Source organism: Phaseolus vulgaris, chromosome 5 (assembly GCF_000499845.2).
Source record: "Phaseolus vulgaris cultivar G19833 chromosome 5, P. vulgaris v2.0, whole genome shotgun sequence".
Taxonomy (NCBI): Eukaryota; Viridiplantae; Streptophyta; class Magnoliopsida; order Fabales; family Fabaceae; genus Phaseolus; species Phaseolus vulgaris.
In genome coordinates this window covers 6,237,524-6,255,680 of record NC_023755.2, presented here as the reverse complement: position 1 = coordinate 6,255,680, position 18,157 = coordinate 6,237,524, and positions in this window count along the sequence as shown.

The window sequence follows — 18,157 nt, the reverse complement described above, 5'->3', positions numbered from 1 at the left end:
AATTTTATAATTTGTAAAAGAGGCGGGGTTGTGTTGTATTTGTGTGACTAATTTCTGGAAATCGAGGCTATCAATGAAGGACTTGTGCAGGTCCTCAAAGAAGGTGAAATTAGGCATGGAAAGCATGAAAAATTGACCTTCATTGTGCTAAAAGATGCGAGATAAGGCATCTGCGACAATATTGCTTTTCCTCACTTTATATTGGATGGAATAATCGTAGCCCAGAAGTTTGGAGAGATAAACTTGTTGCTCAGGTGTTTGGATTACTTGAGACATCAATTCCTTCAAGCTCTTATGATCTATTAGAATGACAAATGGGTGACCCAACAATATTGGCGCCACTTGCGCACAGCCGTGGTGATCACATGCAGGTCCCTAACATATGTAGAAGCTCGTTGTAATCTAGGACAAAAAGGTTTGCTAAAGAAAGCAATGGGATGTGAATGTTGCATGAGAACAACCCCCATGGCCAGACCTGACGCATCGGTTTCCAAAACAAAGGGAACAGTGAAGTCAGTAAGAGCAAGAACCAGGCCTCTGTCATAGCCTTCTTGAGGTGTTCAAATGCTAATTATGCGTTCGGATTCCACATAAAACAATCCCTGTGCAGCAAAGCAGTTAAAGGTGAAGTAATAACTGCATATCCCTTAATCAGTTTGCGGTAAAAACCTATGAGTCCAAGAAATCCTCGCAAGGACTTAATGGTGGTGGGAACGGGCCAATCCAACATGGCTTGTATTTTTTATGGCTCAGGTGCCACACCCTTTTGGGATACTATGTGGCCGAGATACTCCAATTGACGTTTACCAAAGAGGCACTTGGAATCTTTGAGAAAGAATTGCCCATCTCGCAGTGCCTGAAAAACACACTCCAAGTGGGAAAGGTGTGCTTCGAATGAGATGCTATATATAAGAATGTCATCGAAGAACACAACTGCAAACTTGCGAAGGAATGGTTTGAGAAGCTCGTTCATGGTTGCTTGAAAAGTGGAAGGGGGGTTACAAAGCCCAAATGGCATGACCTTATATTCGTAATGGCCTTGGTGGGTGCGAAAAGCTGTCTTAGGGATGTCGTGTTCATCCATAAGGATCTGGTGAAAACCTTGCCTCAAATCAAGTTTAGAAAACCAAGAGGCATTGGCCAATTCATCTAAAATTTCATCAATGGTCGGCATTGGAAAGCGATCCTTTTATGGTGATCGAGTTTACAACCCGGTAGTCAACGCAAAAATGCCAACTCCCGTCCTTTTTCTTAACTAGCAAAATAGGGGAAGAAAATGGGTTGTGGCTGAGTTGAATCATACCCGAGGATAGTATTTCATCGACCTGTTGCCCTATTTCTTCCTTTTGGAAGTGGGGGTAGCGATATGGTCGCACATTTACGGGGTTAGAATTGGGTAGTAAGTGTATTTTGTGGGTATTATTGTGGGACGGAGGGAGTTGAGTAGGTGTCTGAAAAATGGTGTGGTATGTAGTCACGAGGGAAGCTATTTCTAGGATATGTTGGTGTGGGGTAGGGTTAATGTTTAGGGATTTGGTTTCAGTGATGGAAATGTGAAAAAATGCAGATGCGACATTGGTTTGAAGGAACCGTTTGACCTGTAGTGCAGAGGCGTCCACAGGCTTGGTAGGACCATCTGCACGAAATCGGACGAGCTCCCCGTGTTTGATAAATTGCATGGTCATTGTGTCATAATCAATAATGAGGGGACCCAAACGTTTGAGCCACTGAATCCCTAATACAATATCCGCACCACTAATAGGGAGTACATGCAAGTCCACATCAAAAGTGCACCCTTGAAAAGACACAGTAGTGTGAAGACACATGTTTAAACAATCGAGTACTGTTCCATTTCCTACCGTGACCTTTAGCCCGTGCGTAACTTCTGTGGGTAGTGCGAGGAATTTAGCTACCCGAGTTTCCACAAAGTTGTGTGTGCTACCACCATCGATGAGGATAGTAACACGGGATTGACCAATTTGTCCATATAAACGAAATGCTTCAGGTGCCGAGGAACCCGATAGAGCGTTGAAGTTGATTTGGGCGTCTGTGTGGTCAGCGTATGAAGGGAGGGATTCAATGATGGGAGGAGGTGGGGGGTCGGGGTCAGGATATTAGCTAATGGAACTTGTGATATTAAATTCATTGGCACTGAATTTCAATTGGTTGATCTCTTTACTAAACCTCTTACTAAAGATAGGTTTTACTTTTTCTAAACGAATTGGGTATCATTAGCTTAAATTTTCCCCTGCAGTAACAATTTCAATCTATTATTTTATGCTTTAACATGTTCTTTTTATGTTTCAGAATCACAATTGTGACTAGGAAAGAGAAATAGTTATCTTTTTCTCTCTCCTTGACCATTGACTGCTTTTATGGTTATTGACCAGCAGGTTTATGACATTCATGTGTGGATATCCTAACTGATTTGATATCTTGATTGTGCAACATATTTGATTTGTTAAGCTGAAATATGTTTCCAATATATTCTTACATCATTCAAAACTGCACCTGTTGTACTAAATAAATAATCAAATCTGTACTACAATGTGTTGAAGATGGATGAAGCTTCTTCTCTACCTAGTCTTAGTGTGTTTGATGTAGAAAATAGCTAGTTTGGTTTGAAGATTGTAATGGGTTTAGATGATCTTGTATTTAGGCTTGTGTATGTGTAAGGTTGCCTTTTGCTGCATGACCTGTCCTAGATGCCTAGTCAAGGTTAGATCAAGCATTTGAAGTGGTTAAAAGTTTTTCAAAAAGCCTTTTAGAGTTTTCTAAAAAATTAGGATACTGCACAAAAAATAAATTTGTTTCTCTGTAAAAGAATAGGTTTATTTTTGGTTTGCTGAAAGGCTTTTCGAAAGTTGGTTAGGGTACCAAAGGTACAACTCAGTCGGTTATTTCAGTTAGCTGAGTTGGTAGTTTTCCCAAAATAAATCTGTTTGTTTAAAACTGAATCTGTTGTTTTCATAACAGCTTTTCAACTGGTTTTTGAAAAGTAGTTAGAAACTGTTTTCTATATAAAGAAAAGCTTCTCTCACATGAATGGTTGTTCAACAATCACGATTTTGACAGAGATTAAACACTTTCTGTATGAGAAGAAGGATTAAATTGAGTTTTGGAAAGGTTTTCCAAAGTGATCTTCAAGTGTGCTTGTTCTAGGAGAACCTTGATTTTGGTGAGGGTGCTGGTGTAGTTTTGCAGCAATTGAACTACTGGTTTTGAGTTCTTGCATCTTCTATTTAGGTGTTATCTTTCCTTTATTCTTGTTTATAAAGGTGTAAGTGTTAGTCACTCTTTGATAGGGTTTCTTGAAGTGCAAGGTGTGCTGAAATAGGGTTTTTCAGCTTTGTTGGTATTGTTCTTGTAGGTTTCAAGAACTACTGTGTTGTAATTGTTTGGAATTGGTTTTTAGTGGATTTCACCTTGGAGTGAGGTGAAACTGGATGTAGCTCTTTATGAGTGAACCAGTATAAACCGTGCTTGCATAAATCTTCTCAACCCTGCACTCGTTTCTGGTTTTTGTTTAATCTGTCAAGAACGAAATTTGTTTACTTGAAAATAAACCTGTTAATTCTAGGCTTAATAAAAACTGTTATTTGTGATCTGGAAAAGTTCTTCAATCATAAACAAAGCTTTTGAACATAAGTTTGTACTGAATAGTTTTCTTCATTAAATCCCTGATAAAGATTCATTGTCTTTAAAGCCTTGTGTTAAATACTCTTGATTGCTCTTTTGACATATTTTGTGTTCTTCAAAACTATTAAAAGTGAATCAATTAGCTTTTGCCATATTTCACTGTCTGATCTCAATTCTGATCTGAATAGGTTTTGTTTGTATTAAAGTGTTGTGAAAAATCAATCTGTTCATTCTAAAATCAATATGTTATATTTCCTTGATAAACTGAAAAACAGTTTGTGTTTGCGAAAATTTTATAACTTCAATTCACCCCTCCCCTCTTGAACTTCGACATTAATAGACCCAACACAATTATCTCTTTAAATAGAGATTATAAAGGGGACACAATAATTAAGCTCACTTACTAAAACATGGTGTCTAGTCAGCCCAACCCAATTGGTATTGGCTTCACATGCAACAATCTCCCACTTGAAGCCACAAAACAATGTTCACCTGCACTTTAACTGTGTAAATGTACTTCTATAATCTATCAACGAAACTCAATGTTCCACCAGTAGTTGCCACCAGCCTTCTTAATCATTTTGAAGGCTTCGTTGAAATTCCCCTAAGTTTCAACACGTTAGTCATGACTAAAACTGCCATTGACCCATTCTCTGTTCCTACCGGCTCCCACTTACACAAACTGTCGGATCCTGGAACAGCTTGAGAACAAACACTCTCCATACTCAGCAAGAAATTTTCTGAAGATGTTTCAACAGCTAGAATACTAGTTCTCCTAACCTACTATCGTCTAGGGACCTCAGCTGAAACACGACCCATGCTCCTATTGCCACAAGTACCTCTGACTAGTGTACCTGAACCTTTCCATGCTTGTTCATCCTGAATCTGAACTGGGACGGTCACTCCCTCAGACGGTAATTCGACCATATACAGTGAACCTATCTTTCTTCTGCGGGCCATGACAAGATTTCCTTTGACGACCTTCCACTACTGATTTCCGAACTTCACATCATGTCCCTGTTCATCCAACTGCCTAACAAAAATCAAACTTTTTGTCATACTTAGAACAACTCTAACATCCTTCAAAGTCTAGAAACCGACTAGCGTCTTCAACACTATGTCTCCCATGCCCGTAACATCAATAATTTTGTTGTTCGCTAGTCTTACCTTTCCAAAGTCCCCAATAACTAGATTCTGCAATGCTTCACTGTTGTGGGTAGCATGAAATGAAGCACCAGAATCCATGACCCAGGAATCCACACTACTATCCGTGCAACAGGCTAAGAGGTCCTCATCCGCAGAGTCTTTTGCAATGTTGACTTGTTTATCATTTGAGCATTGATTACTGAAATGCCCCACCTCCTTGCAGTTCCAACATGTTACACTTGAGCAATCCCGAGTCTTTGACCGAATCCTTCTTTTGTTCTTGCTCTCATTATCTTTCATATTTTTCTTACCTTTGATGACATTTAGCGATTCACTAGATAATTACCCAGAACTCCTTCTTCGGAAGTCCTCGCCAAGAATGAGATCACGAATCTTCTCAAAAGTGAATCCATCGGGTCTCGTTGAACTGGTAACTGCTGTAACCGTTCCGAACCAACTGCAGGAAAAGACGATAGCTGTAGTAAAACTTGAACTTCATCATCGAACTTAATGCCCAATGACGTAAGTATGGCTAAGATCAAATTCATTTTATTGATGTGCTAAGTAGCTAAACTGTCTTCCTTCATCCTTGTGTTTACCAATTCTCTAATCAGAAACACCTTGTTTGCAAGAGATGGATTCTCATACATGTTAGACAATGCTTCCATGATACCTTTCGTTGTCTTCTCCTTCAGAATGTTGAACGCAACATTCTTGGTCAAAGAGAGTCGAATAACGGACATAACTTTCCGATCCAAACCTGCCCACTCGGCATCAGACATCTTTTCTGGCTTGTCACCCAAAACCACGTCCAAATCTTTATGAACTAGCAAATCCTCAATTTTCCACCAACTGAAATTTGTACCATCGAATTTTTCAATTTGGAACTTCCCGTCTTCTGCCATCTCAAACGACACTCACTATCCCTAAAAACTAAAACCCCACCGCGCACGACGCGCGCTCTCCTGCACACTGAGTCGTCGCGCTATGCACCTTGCACGCAACATCGTCGTCCAGACTCACCTCCGTGCCACACTTGGTCGCCGCTGCGCGATCTGCACCTCAAACAGACCTGCGTGAAACGCGATATGGGAAACAAACCTGCACTTGTTCGCTGTCGCCGCGCTCTGCACTCACTCAACAGACCTGCGCAAAACGCTCATGCAATAGACCTGGTCGCCTTGAAAAGTGATTTGCTGCCGCCCCGCGAAACCCTAGCTTTTGGACGCTGCTGCCGCCACCACAAAACCCTGGCCACCACGTGTCACAATACCGTTGTGCCACCCACTAGAGGCATTATCCCTCTGCCCCCGTTGTAGCCGCAATTTTCACGTCTCCACGATTAATTTCTGCTGATCGGATCTCTAGTGTGTAACCGAACCAAGCTCTTGATACCTATTGATGAGAAAAACGCACGCGGAAACAACACACATAATCCCGAAACAACGCCAAAAAATAAATGACACAAGATTTAACGTGGTTCGGTCGCCAACTACAACCTACATCCAGACGGGCAACTATTATGTTTTATTTCTTTTCTGTTGCATACCCAATTACAAGTACAATGATCTCTTTAAATAGAGATTATAAAGGGGACACAATGATTAAGCGCACTCACTAAAACATGGTGTCTAGTCAGCCCAGTCCAATTGGTTTTGGCTTCACACTCAACATTTTAATGTGGTGAGATGTGCTAAAACAAATTCAATGAGATCCTAGGTTCCTCGATCATGTAGACTAAGGTACCAAGTAGTCGATGGAGGGATACTCGAGGCAATGTCCTAAGACTACAATGAGATAGACCAGCTTGGGTTAAGGTCAACAGTAGTCCTATCTTATAGGTAGGGTAGTCGAGTTGATCGAGGGTACCGACAAAGAAACCCTCTAAATGTGACTCACAATTGTAAGCTTTTTAAGTTCGGGCAAAACAAGAAGATGTTTTGATTACATATTATTTATTATATATGATGTGATGGATATGCACTGAAATACTTAGATAATGATCTTACTAATTATTTTTTAATCATTAGCTATCATATATTTACCGATTTGTGATTTGTTATGATCTTCTTAAGTTGTAGGTGAGCAGATTCACAAGTGAGAGAGATGCTTTTAAATTTCAGGGATAGTCTAAAAAATGGAATAGATTTATAGTACATATAGATTTATAATTTTTTATCTTATAATGAATATATACTTTGTAGGAATTTCATTTTTACTTTATATAATTTATACATACTATGTACATTTTTATTAGTGAATGCATATTACATTATGCATTGGGTATCATAATAATAAAAGATATTTAGGAGTGTTCCAATTTTGGTATCAGAGCACATCCTTGTTTAACCTTACGGAAATTAGCCTACTAATTAAACTTTATTGTGTGAAAGATTTTAAACAATTCTTAATTTGTATTAATTAACATTTTTTTTCTTATAATATAACATAGTAAAGGGAGTATTACTTTCTCCTTTTATATTTATGTATATACGTGTTAATAGTTTTAATTAAGAATAATAATTGTACCGCCCTGGTAGTCGAAAGTGATGACGTGGCAGCAAGCTATTATGTAGGCGTGTTGAGCGGGGCCCATGGCTGGCAGAAGGGAAGGAAGTCGGGGGGCTCGTGTGGTCGCCAGTTATTAAGTTGGTGTGCTCCGATCTTTATCATACCTAAACCGGCGATCACCAGGTTTGAGATGAAGTCGCCGGATGTGAACCCAGACGACCTAGTGGTTAGAGATCGCCGAAACAAGGACTTCGTCGAAGATGAAGTCGTCAGATAGTCATTTCCTAGCTAGCCAGAGGTTGAGGTCGGGAAACAGCTTACCTGAACATACACGGTGAAGCAAGTGAAGTAGATCATGAAGGCGGCCGGCGAGACCACAGGGAAGGTGTGTACGAAGGCACCCGAACTCGCCACGCAGAAGGGATCACGCTCCAAGGCAGCTATACGCTGAGTTGTTTCACGCGTAAGTAACTTAGCCAAAAAGCCTGAAGAATAAAAGGTGGCGCCCAAGTCAAGGATGCTCCAGATGCTGACACGTGTATAGCTGGATGCGAGCTACGTGTCCAGATGTGTAACTGTCAGGAGAGAGAAAGTGCACAGGTATATAAGAGATTCTAACGAACTTCTGAGGTACGCACGTTTAGATTACTTCTTTACGCTTGCGAGAACTTGAGTACGCTGAGAGAGAATTTTGCACGGTTCCTTAGAGTTCTTGAGTTTGTCTTAGTATTTGGTGGTTCAGTCGCTGACTTGGGCGTCGGAGCGTGATCGGCCACAGCGGCGCCGTTCTGTCTTTTGCAGGTTCTTGAGGTGAATCAAGGCGAAGGACCGAAGCTAACACGACGCAGAAGTCGATCCAGATTTGACGAGGCAATGCTCCAGCGTCTTGGTCAACAGGCAGGATCAATAATAAATATACCTCTTTTGAAACTATTATACTTAAAGAGTCTAGAACGTTTTTATAAATAACACTTTTAAAAATGAAGAAAAAGTAGTCAATGTTTCATTAAAAAGTGAAAACATTATAATTGTAACTAAATTATAAGGCTACATTGATTTGAATTGAAGATACTGACTATAAAGGTTTTATTTTAAAGAAATAAAGAAGTATAACAATTTTTCTTTATTTTAAAAGAACTATATAAGTTATTATGTGTTGTTTTTGTCATAATAAATTTATAAATGTAAGTTAATTAGAGTAGGCTTAGTTAAGTTTTAATTTCCTCGTGAATATTTAGTTGAATCTCTATTAAACTTTTTTTGTTTCTATTGTGTACTAATTTTGTTTTTAATGGAGTCTCTCTTATTTAATATAATATTTTCGTAATTAATTAAATGATGTAACACTACTACAAAATATCAAAACTACGACCTCATATTTAAGACATTTTTACTTTAAGACGCTATCATTGAAAATACAGTGATATTTTCAAAATTAATTTTATTTAAGATGGCGACTATTTGGTAGAGTTGTCTTCTTAAATAAAGCGCTTTGTTTTAAGAAGGCGACTAAGAGGTAAAGCCGACCTCTTCAGCCGCGTTTTAAGAAGGCTTTGTTTAAAGCATTATGAAACAAACTTTTTAATAACTATTGCATAGCAACACAAATATATATTTTGAGAGAAAGAATTTTTTATTAAATTATAGGTAAACACTACAAAAAAAATCATGAAATAGAAACCAATTTTAGAGACATAAATTAATTAGTTGTTATAGTGCTTAAATTAGAGACCATTTTAGAAACTAATTTTTTTTTAAAATTTCTAAATTAGTTTCTATTATTGTTAAATAGTTTCTAAATTGGTATCTAATTAGCTGCCAAGGTTTTAACTACCAACTATTTAGATTCTAAATTTGGTACCAAAAACTTTGGTAGCTAATTAGATACTAATTTAGAAACCATTTAACAATAATAGAAACTTATTTAGAAACCAAAAGTTTTTTTTAGTTTCTAAAATGGTCTCTAATTTAGTCACTATAACAACTAATTACTTTTTTTCTCTAAAATTAGTTTCTATTTCATGATTTTCTTGTAATTAAATAATCACTTTAGTACCATCAACATATTTCATTTTTAGTATGTAAAAATTTTTTTTTGTTAATTTTGTTGAAACTTTGCTAATGATTAAGGTAATTGAACAAGTTTGTAGTCTTTACTACTTGTCATAAAACCTTTATTTTTTTATAAATTTAAAATCCTTAATCATTCTTTCAAAATTAATTGTATATTAATGATAATTTTCTTTTAATAAACATGAATTACTAAAATAAAACATATTTGTTCAACTGAAGTAATAGTGAATTTTAAACAAAATTAATGAAATTAAAACTTTTGTATTAGACTCTAAATTTTTTTGTTATCATACTAAAAGTAAAGTATGTTCATATTTGTTTGACTAAATCAACTATTTACTTTGTATTTTATAAAAAAATATGGATTAAATATGTTTTTGTTCGTGTACTATGAAATAAATCTTTTTACATGTCAAAGATATTAAATGTTTATTTGGACTAATTTTAATTATTTTTATATTACAAATACTTAAATGATCTAAAGTTTAAACTAAAAAAAATTGTATTACAATAAGTGACAAAAAAAAATATTTAATCCTAAAAAATAAGATATAAAAGCATAGTTATAAAAACATAGTTATGTAATCAAATCTATGAAGTGTTAAAATAAAATATCTAAAATCATAAGATGAATCATACTTTTAAAATAAATACGAGACTTTTGTGAAAGATATTAAATGTTTAATTTATTACTTGTGTAAATGTTTCTAAAATTGGTTTACGCAAGAGATACACATCTATGACAGCATCTGCAACTGTGTCAAACCGTTGGTAGTAGGTGGGAAAATAAACTCCAACTTAATTGTATCTCATTAATTGTGTGTTAGGTATGCGTTTTACTTTCGTATTGTTCTTAGTAATGAATCATAAAGACTTGAATAGACCGCATAATAAGAGTTGAATTCAAGTTACGTATTCTTATCTTATACTTAATTAAATCACTTTTCTGAAAAAGTTTTCAGTTCCCTAATAATACTACTTTTTAGGTCAATAAATTATATTTATTTGAAGTACTACCTTTTTTTCATGTTTTTTTTTATCTAATTCATTATTATATTTGTACGTTTTTTAAATTTTAATTATTTTCATCTCTTTCTTTACTCACCTGTACTCGGAATGATGAAACTTTACTCGAAATTAAATTCGTCATTGTCACGTATCAACTCCTCACCATACTTTTTTTTTATTAAATATATTTTTGGACAATTTACACAATGTAAAGTTGGCGTTTTTCCATATTTTAAATTTTAGAATTTCTGGATGATAACTAAATGATTGAATTAAATTTTTACCAGTTTTTTTTTATATAAAAAAGGAATTTTGAACGTAAAGTATGTTATATTATTATAACATTTAATTTAGTTACCATAAAATATTTTAACATTCTAATTCATATTAAAAAAATAATAAATATTTATTTTAATAATTTTCTCACAAGTATGTAGAGGTTTAAGTTTTGAATTGGAAAAAAACAAGTATGTAGAGTATGTATATATATTTAAAGACCCGTTTATATGAAATTTTTAATTAATCGGGACTTACAAGTAAACACACAAATATTTCGATCATCAATTTGGATATTTACTCTAAGGTTGTTGATACAATTTGGTTTGAGTATTGTAACACCTCGGAAAATAATATCTAACTATTACAATACATGTTCTACATATTTCTATACAAGCATAAAGTTTTTCAAAACATTCCTAATAAATGATTAGAACATATAGAAATACAAATATTTACAATATAAGTTTCAAAATCAACACCCTAAAGCTCTTTAGATCCTCAAACACCTGTAAGATCATCTGCTCGTGTACGTAGTACAGTCATCGCAGTTCAAATAGCAACAAGAAAAGCAAGAGTAAGCTAGTGAAAGTAGAATTTTATAATATACACAATTAAATCAAAAGAAAAAACCAAGTTACATGATCAATTTCTCAAACTATTCAATCTTCTTCAAACCTCAACAATAAAACAATCACATAGACCTCACATGGATCTACACATTCAGAATATTCAACAAACAACGTCTTCCGGAAGACCCGTATTAAGTAAGTCCTACCAGAGACTAACACCTGATCCAAATTACCAGCGAATCCAACAGAAAGGATTAGGGTAAGTTCAATACAACCCAAGCCGTGCATCTCATATGTCACGGTGTGCATGAACTCCCCCATCAGCTTCTCACCACCTGATATCTTAGTCTATGTGACTTAGATCATCAGTGAAGCTCGGAGATCTCTGTTACCACATAGGCATCAATACTTAATACACAACAAACATCAGTCCATACATTATCCCAAATGTATGAATTCATTTCTATACCATTTTGTCATACAATATCATTCAAAAAGTGATCCACAATATTCAAAAGCGTAATTAACATAAAAAACAACACTTAAATATTAAACCATCAAAATATAATATTTTTACAAATTTAAATAATATATAAACAAACAACCCAATATATAAACACACAACATCCCTGTAAGAAAAATTGAATATTGGGACCACGTCCCTTCTGCATTCAGATCTTCTATCCTAGGGTGCTATTAAATATTAAATTTATCTTCCCTTACCTCAATTGCTTGCTTTCCAAGCAACTTCAAGAATTTTATTCGCCACAGTCTGGATAAGCTTCAAGATTTACGGGTCTAATGCAAGTTATCCAAACAAAACAAAAATTTAGTATATAATAGAATAAGTTGAGAGGATTAAACTTCTCAATTGACCCCACTAAGATTGATGACTAAATCCTAAGGAAAAACAGAGAACAAAGGATATTTAGAGTAAAAATGAACTTACTCTGTTTGAAAATCTGATCGGGTAGAAATGTTCCTTAACTCACCAGCTACAATGTGGTCCGATCAGATTCTAAAATAGATGAAGATTGAGAAAGAAAATTAAGAGAGATGGAGAGAAGAGAATATGGAAAGAGAGAGAGAGAGAGAAAGAGAAAAAGAAGAAGAAAAGAACAGTGGTGGAGGGGGTAGGTTCTCTGCGCTTTTTTTTTTTTTTTAACGCTGTCACATTATCTCCAACTACAAAAATTTTCGTCCTCGAAAATGAACTTACCAAGAAAGAGATTAGGGTATGATGCTCGTATCTCTTCTTCAATTTCCCAAGAGGAGTCTCCAGATATGAGATCCACAAAACTTTTACCATGGGAATACTTCTTCCACGAAGTTGTTTCACTTGTGAATCTAAAATTCTGATTGGCTTCACTTCAAACGACAAATTTTCTTTCACCTAGATTGGATCAGACTCTAGAATGTGACTGAGATCAGGTACGTACTTTCTTAGCTGGGATACATGGAAAATATTGTGAATGTTAGCTAAAGGAGGAGGCAAAGCAATTTCATAAGACAAGGGTCTATTCTCCTGAGAATTTGATAAGGTCTTATGAACTTAGGAGTCAATTTCTTAGATTTGAGTGTTCTTCCTACACCAGTGAATGGTGTAACTCTCAAAAAGACATGATCACCCACAGAGAATTCTAAAGGTCTTCTTCTTTGATCTGCATAAGATTTTTGTCTGCTGAGAGATGTTTTCAATCTTTCTTGAATCATTTTGACTTTCTCGTTGGTTTGTTGTATTAATTCTAGTCCAATTAACACACTCTCACCATCCTAAAACCAACACAAAGGTGTCCTACACTTTCTTCCATACAAAGCCTTGAAAGGAGCCATTCTTATGCTAGCTTGGTAACTGTTATTGTAAGTGAACTCTACCAAAGGTAGAATTTCATCCCAACTTCCCAAATGATCTAACACACAAGTCCTAAGCAAATCCTCTAAGGACTGGATAGTTCTCTCTGATTGTCCATCAGTCTGAGGATGATATGCTGAACTAAGTCTGAGTTTAGTCCCCAAGGCTTCTTGAAGTGTTTGCCAGAATCTGGGATCTCTATCTGAAACTATGTTGGAGAGTACACCATGCAATCTGATTATTTCATCTATGTAAATCTGGGCAAACTTCTGCATAGAGGTTCTCAAGTCTATAGCTAGAAAGTGTGTTGTCTTTGTCAGCCTGTCCACTATGACCCAAATAGAGTCATGCTTCCGCAAAGTACGTGGTAAGTGGGTAACAAAATCCATTGAGATACTATCCCACTTCCACACTGGAATGTCTAACTGAGTTAACATGCCTCCAGGTCGTTGATGTTCAATCTTTGATTTCTGACAAGTCAAGCAAGTAGCTACAAACTTGGCTACGTCATTCTTCATGCCATGCCACCAATAAGACTTCTTGAGATCTTGATACATCTTGGTCATCCCTGGGTGTAAACTGAGTTTGCTTTTATGACCTTCAGATAATACTGTTTGCTTTAGTTCATTATCCTCTGGTATGCATATTCTATTTTTGAATCTCAAAATACCATCCACTCCTAAAGAGAAGTCTTTAGCTTTGTGAGTATTTAATAAGTCCATGAAGTTCTTCAATTTTGTATCTTCCAACTGCTTCTCCTTCACCTTCTCCAAAAATTCATTAGTTATAACAAGTGTATTACAACGAATGCAATTTGAAGACATGGAAATATCCAAATTCATACTCCTGAAATCTTCAATCAATTCTAGCTCTCTAATCATAAGTGACGACATTTGTATCTTTTTACGACTCAACGCATCTGCAACAACATTTGCCTTCCCAAAATGGTATATTAGCTAGAAATCATAGTCCTTTAAAAATTCAATCCACCTCCTCTGCCTCATATTAAGTTCCTTCTGATCAAACAAATACCTCAAGCTTTTATGATCACTAAACACATCAAAACTAACTCTATAAAGAAAATGTCTCCATATTTTTTAAGCAAAGACAACTGTTGCCAATTCTAGATCATGAGTTGGATAGTTTCTTTCATACACCTTTAACTGACGAGAAGCATAAACAACAACTTTCTTATTCTGCATCAAAACACAACCCAATCCATGATAGGAAGCATTGCAGAAAACTTCAAAAGACCGATTGGTATTAGGGATTGTCAATGCAGGAGCATTAGTCAACCTTCATTTCAACTCTTCAAAGTTTTTCTCACATTGTTTAGTCCATGCAAAAGGATGATCCTTTCTAGTCAATTGGGTCAAAGGAACCACTATTTTAGAAAAGCCTTCTATAAATCTCCTGTAATATCCTACTAACCCGACAAAGCTTCTAATTTCTGTAACTGTTTTAGGACGCTCCCACTGAAGTACAACCTCCACTTTAGAAGGATATACTAATATTCCCTGTGCAGAGATGACATGTCCTATAAAATGTATTTTTGACATCCAGAAGTCACATTTTGAAAGTTTAGCATATAACTGCTTTTCTCTCAAAATGTTCAGGACGGTTCTAAGATGTTTTGCATGTTCTTCCCTTGTATGAGAATAGATCAAGATGTCATCCATGAACACTAACACAAACTTATCAAGAAAAGGTCTGAATATCCGATTCATATAATCCATGAAGATAGTTGGAGCATTGGTCACACCAAATAGCATAACCAGAAATTCATAGTGACCATACCTTGGTCTAAAAGCAGTCTTCTAAACATCTTCCGCTTTCACTGAAATTTGGTGATAACCTGAGCGCAGATCTATTTTAGAAAATACAACTGCTCCATGCAACTGATCCATCAGATCGTTAATTCTGGGAAGAGGATATTTATTCTTTATTGTTAACTTGTTTAATTGTCTATAATCTATGCATAAACGTGATGAACCCTTCTTCTTCTTCACTAATAGCACTGGAGCTCCCAATGGAGAAACACTAGGTCGAATGAATTGTTTCTCCAATAAGTCTTCTAGTTGTTTCTTCAATTTAGCTAACTTTGTCGGTGCCATTCGGTATGGAGAAATTGACACTGGGCATGCTTCAGGAATCAAGTCAATTGCGAACTTTATCTCTCTCTTTGGTGGAAGACCAAAAATCTCATCAGTGAATACATCCATAAACTCCTGAACTACAAACATCTCTTTTTGTACTTTATCTGTAACTATAAAATAAGCCAAAAGCATAAAACATTTTGCACCTTCTTGTATCTCTCTCTCAAAATGAGGAATTGAGATAACCTGCATTCCTTCTAATCCAGGGAAAATTAACTTCTTTCAACCACAATCTATAAGGATATGATTAGCAGACAACCAATCCATTCCCAAAATAACCTCCAAATCTTTTAGAGGTATACAAATTATGTTGATCTTGTATCTCTGCCCATCTATAATTACTGGACACTCAACACACATGGAAGAAGTTACTATAATACCTTCTGGTGGTGTAGATACCACCAACTCAAATTCTAACTCTCAGACTGACAACTTAAGTTTCTTAGCACAATCAAAAGATATAAAAGAATGGGTTGCCCCATAATCAAACAATACAGATAACTGTGTTCCAAGGATAGAACAAATACCTCTAACAAGGCTATCAGACTGCGAAGCTTTAGCTCCACTAATAGCAAAAACTCTGCCAGCAGCTTTGAGTTTTTGATTACTATTTTGTTGTACTTGCTGCACTCCGCCAGAATTTGGAGCTCCGAATTTGACATGACAGTCTTGTGTTGCATGACCATACTTGTGACATCTATCACATGTCACATTTGACACTTGATGAGGGCAAAATCTAACAACATGTGGCCCACCACATCTAAAACATTTGAAACTAGGTGGTGATTGAGAACTGGAACTTCCACTGCTATAAGATTGAGGTCTGAAATAAGGTTTCTTTCTATCTTCATATTTAGGCATGCTTTTAGAAGGTCCTCCCACTTGAGGCTTAGCAAGTCTACTACTATTTTTCAAACTCCCAACTACTTTTGCTTTCTCCACTAGAGCAGGAAAATCTCTAATGGACATAGGAATCACCACTTCTTTAAGCTCTTGCTTCAACCCAAACTCAAATTTTCTACATCTCCAAGCCTCAGTCATGGTCTGGGTGTAGAATCTAGCTAGGTGTTTGAACCTAGTAGCATATTCAGTGACTGAAAGATTTCCTTATTCTAGATGCATGAATTCAATTTATTTTGCATACCTGACACTATCAGGAAAATACTCCTCCAGGAATCTTACTTTGAAGTTCTCCCAAGTGGCATCTTCTCCTTTGTCTTCCATCATTTGCTTCATGCCTATCTACCAAAACTCAACTTCTTCAATAAGCATATAGATGACATAAGATAACTTTCTCTCTTCAGGGCATTGAGTAGCTTCAAAGATTCTTTTTATGTCTCTCACCCACTGGTCGGCTTCATCTGGATTTACCTTCCGATTAAACTTGGGTGGATTGTGTCTCAGAAAATCCTCCAAACTAAAGGTATGGGGTTGTTGATGAAGCTGAGATGCTTTAGCTTCTAATCTAGTAGTTTCTAATTGATGAAGGGCGGCCTGATGCTGTTGTGCCATAGTAGCACTCTGTTGTTGCAAGGCTGTTGCCGTTATCTCTATTGCTCGAGCTAAGTTGGGCATATCTACTGGTGGAGGAGGAGTAAGTGGTCTACGTGCCATCTTCTAAACACATAAATAATTGGGTTCGAAATTACTAAAAATTTCCAACTACATCTTTAAGACAAATTAACTTAAAAGAAATAATCATATGAAACAGGTAAAAAAAAACAATAAAAACTTATCTCTAAAATGTACTCTAGCTACTTAGAATTAAGAGGGAAAATAATCTTGATCTAGTCATGAGTGTGCACCCTCACCACTCTATCAAGATTCTTTTCATTCTTAATACTTTCATCATTATTCATAACAATTAACTTGACTCGAATACAAACAAGATTTCAAGAAAAACAACTTTGACAGATATCATATTAGAAACTTTTAACTAAGTCTTGAGGCTAGACGTAAACAAAAATCTACACGCAGGAGAAACAGAATAAACCCACTACCCTTGGGTTATCCTAAGGATGAACCGCTCTGATACCATTAAATGTAACACCCCGGAAAATAACATCTAACTATTACAATACATGTTCTACATATTTCTATAGAAGCATAAAGATTTTCAAAACATTCCTAATACATGATTAGGACACATAGACATAAAAATATTTACAATATAAGTTTCAAAATCAACACCCTAAAGTTCTTCAGATCCTCAAACACCTGTAAGATCATCTGCTCGTGTACGTAGTACAGTTATCGCAGTTCAAACACAACAAGAAAAGCAAGGGTAAGCTAGTGAAAATAGAATTTTATAATATACACAATTAAATTAAAGGAAAAAAAACCAAGTTACATGATCAATTTCTCAAATTATTCAATCTTCTTCAAATCTCAACAATAAAACGATCACATAGATCTCACAAGGATCTACACATTCAGATATTCAACAAACAACGTCTTCCGGAAGACCCGTATTAAGTAAGTCCTACCAGAGACTAACACCTGATCCAAAGATTACCAGCGAATCCAACAGAAAGGATCAGGGTAAGTTCAATACAACCCAAGTCGTTCATCTCATATGTCACGGTGTGCATGAACTCCCCCATCAGCTTCTCACCACCTGATATCTTAGTCTATGTGACTTAGATCATCAGTAAAGCTCGGAGATCTCTGTTACCACATAGGCATCAATACTTAATACACAGCAAACATAAGTCCATACATTATCCCAAATGTATGAATTCATTTCCATACCATTTTGTCATACAATATCATTCAAAAAGTGATCCACAATATTCAAAAGCGTAATTAACATAAAAAAACAACACTTAAATATTAAACCATCAAAATATAATATTTTTACAAATTTAAATAATATATAAACAAACAACCCAATATATAAACACACAACATCCCTGCAAGAAAAA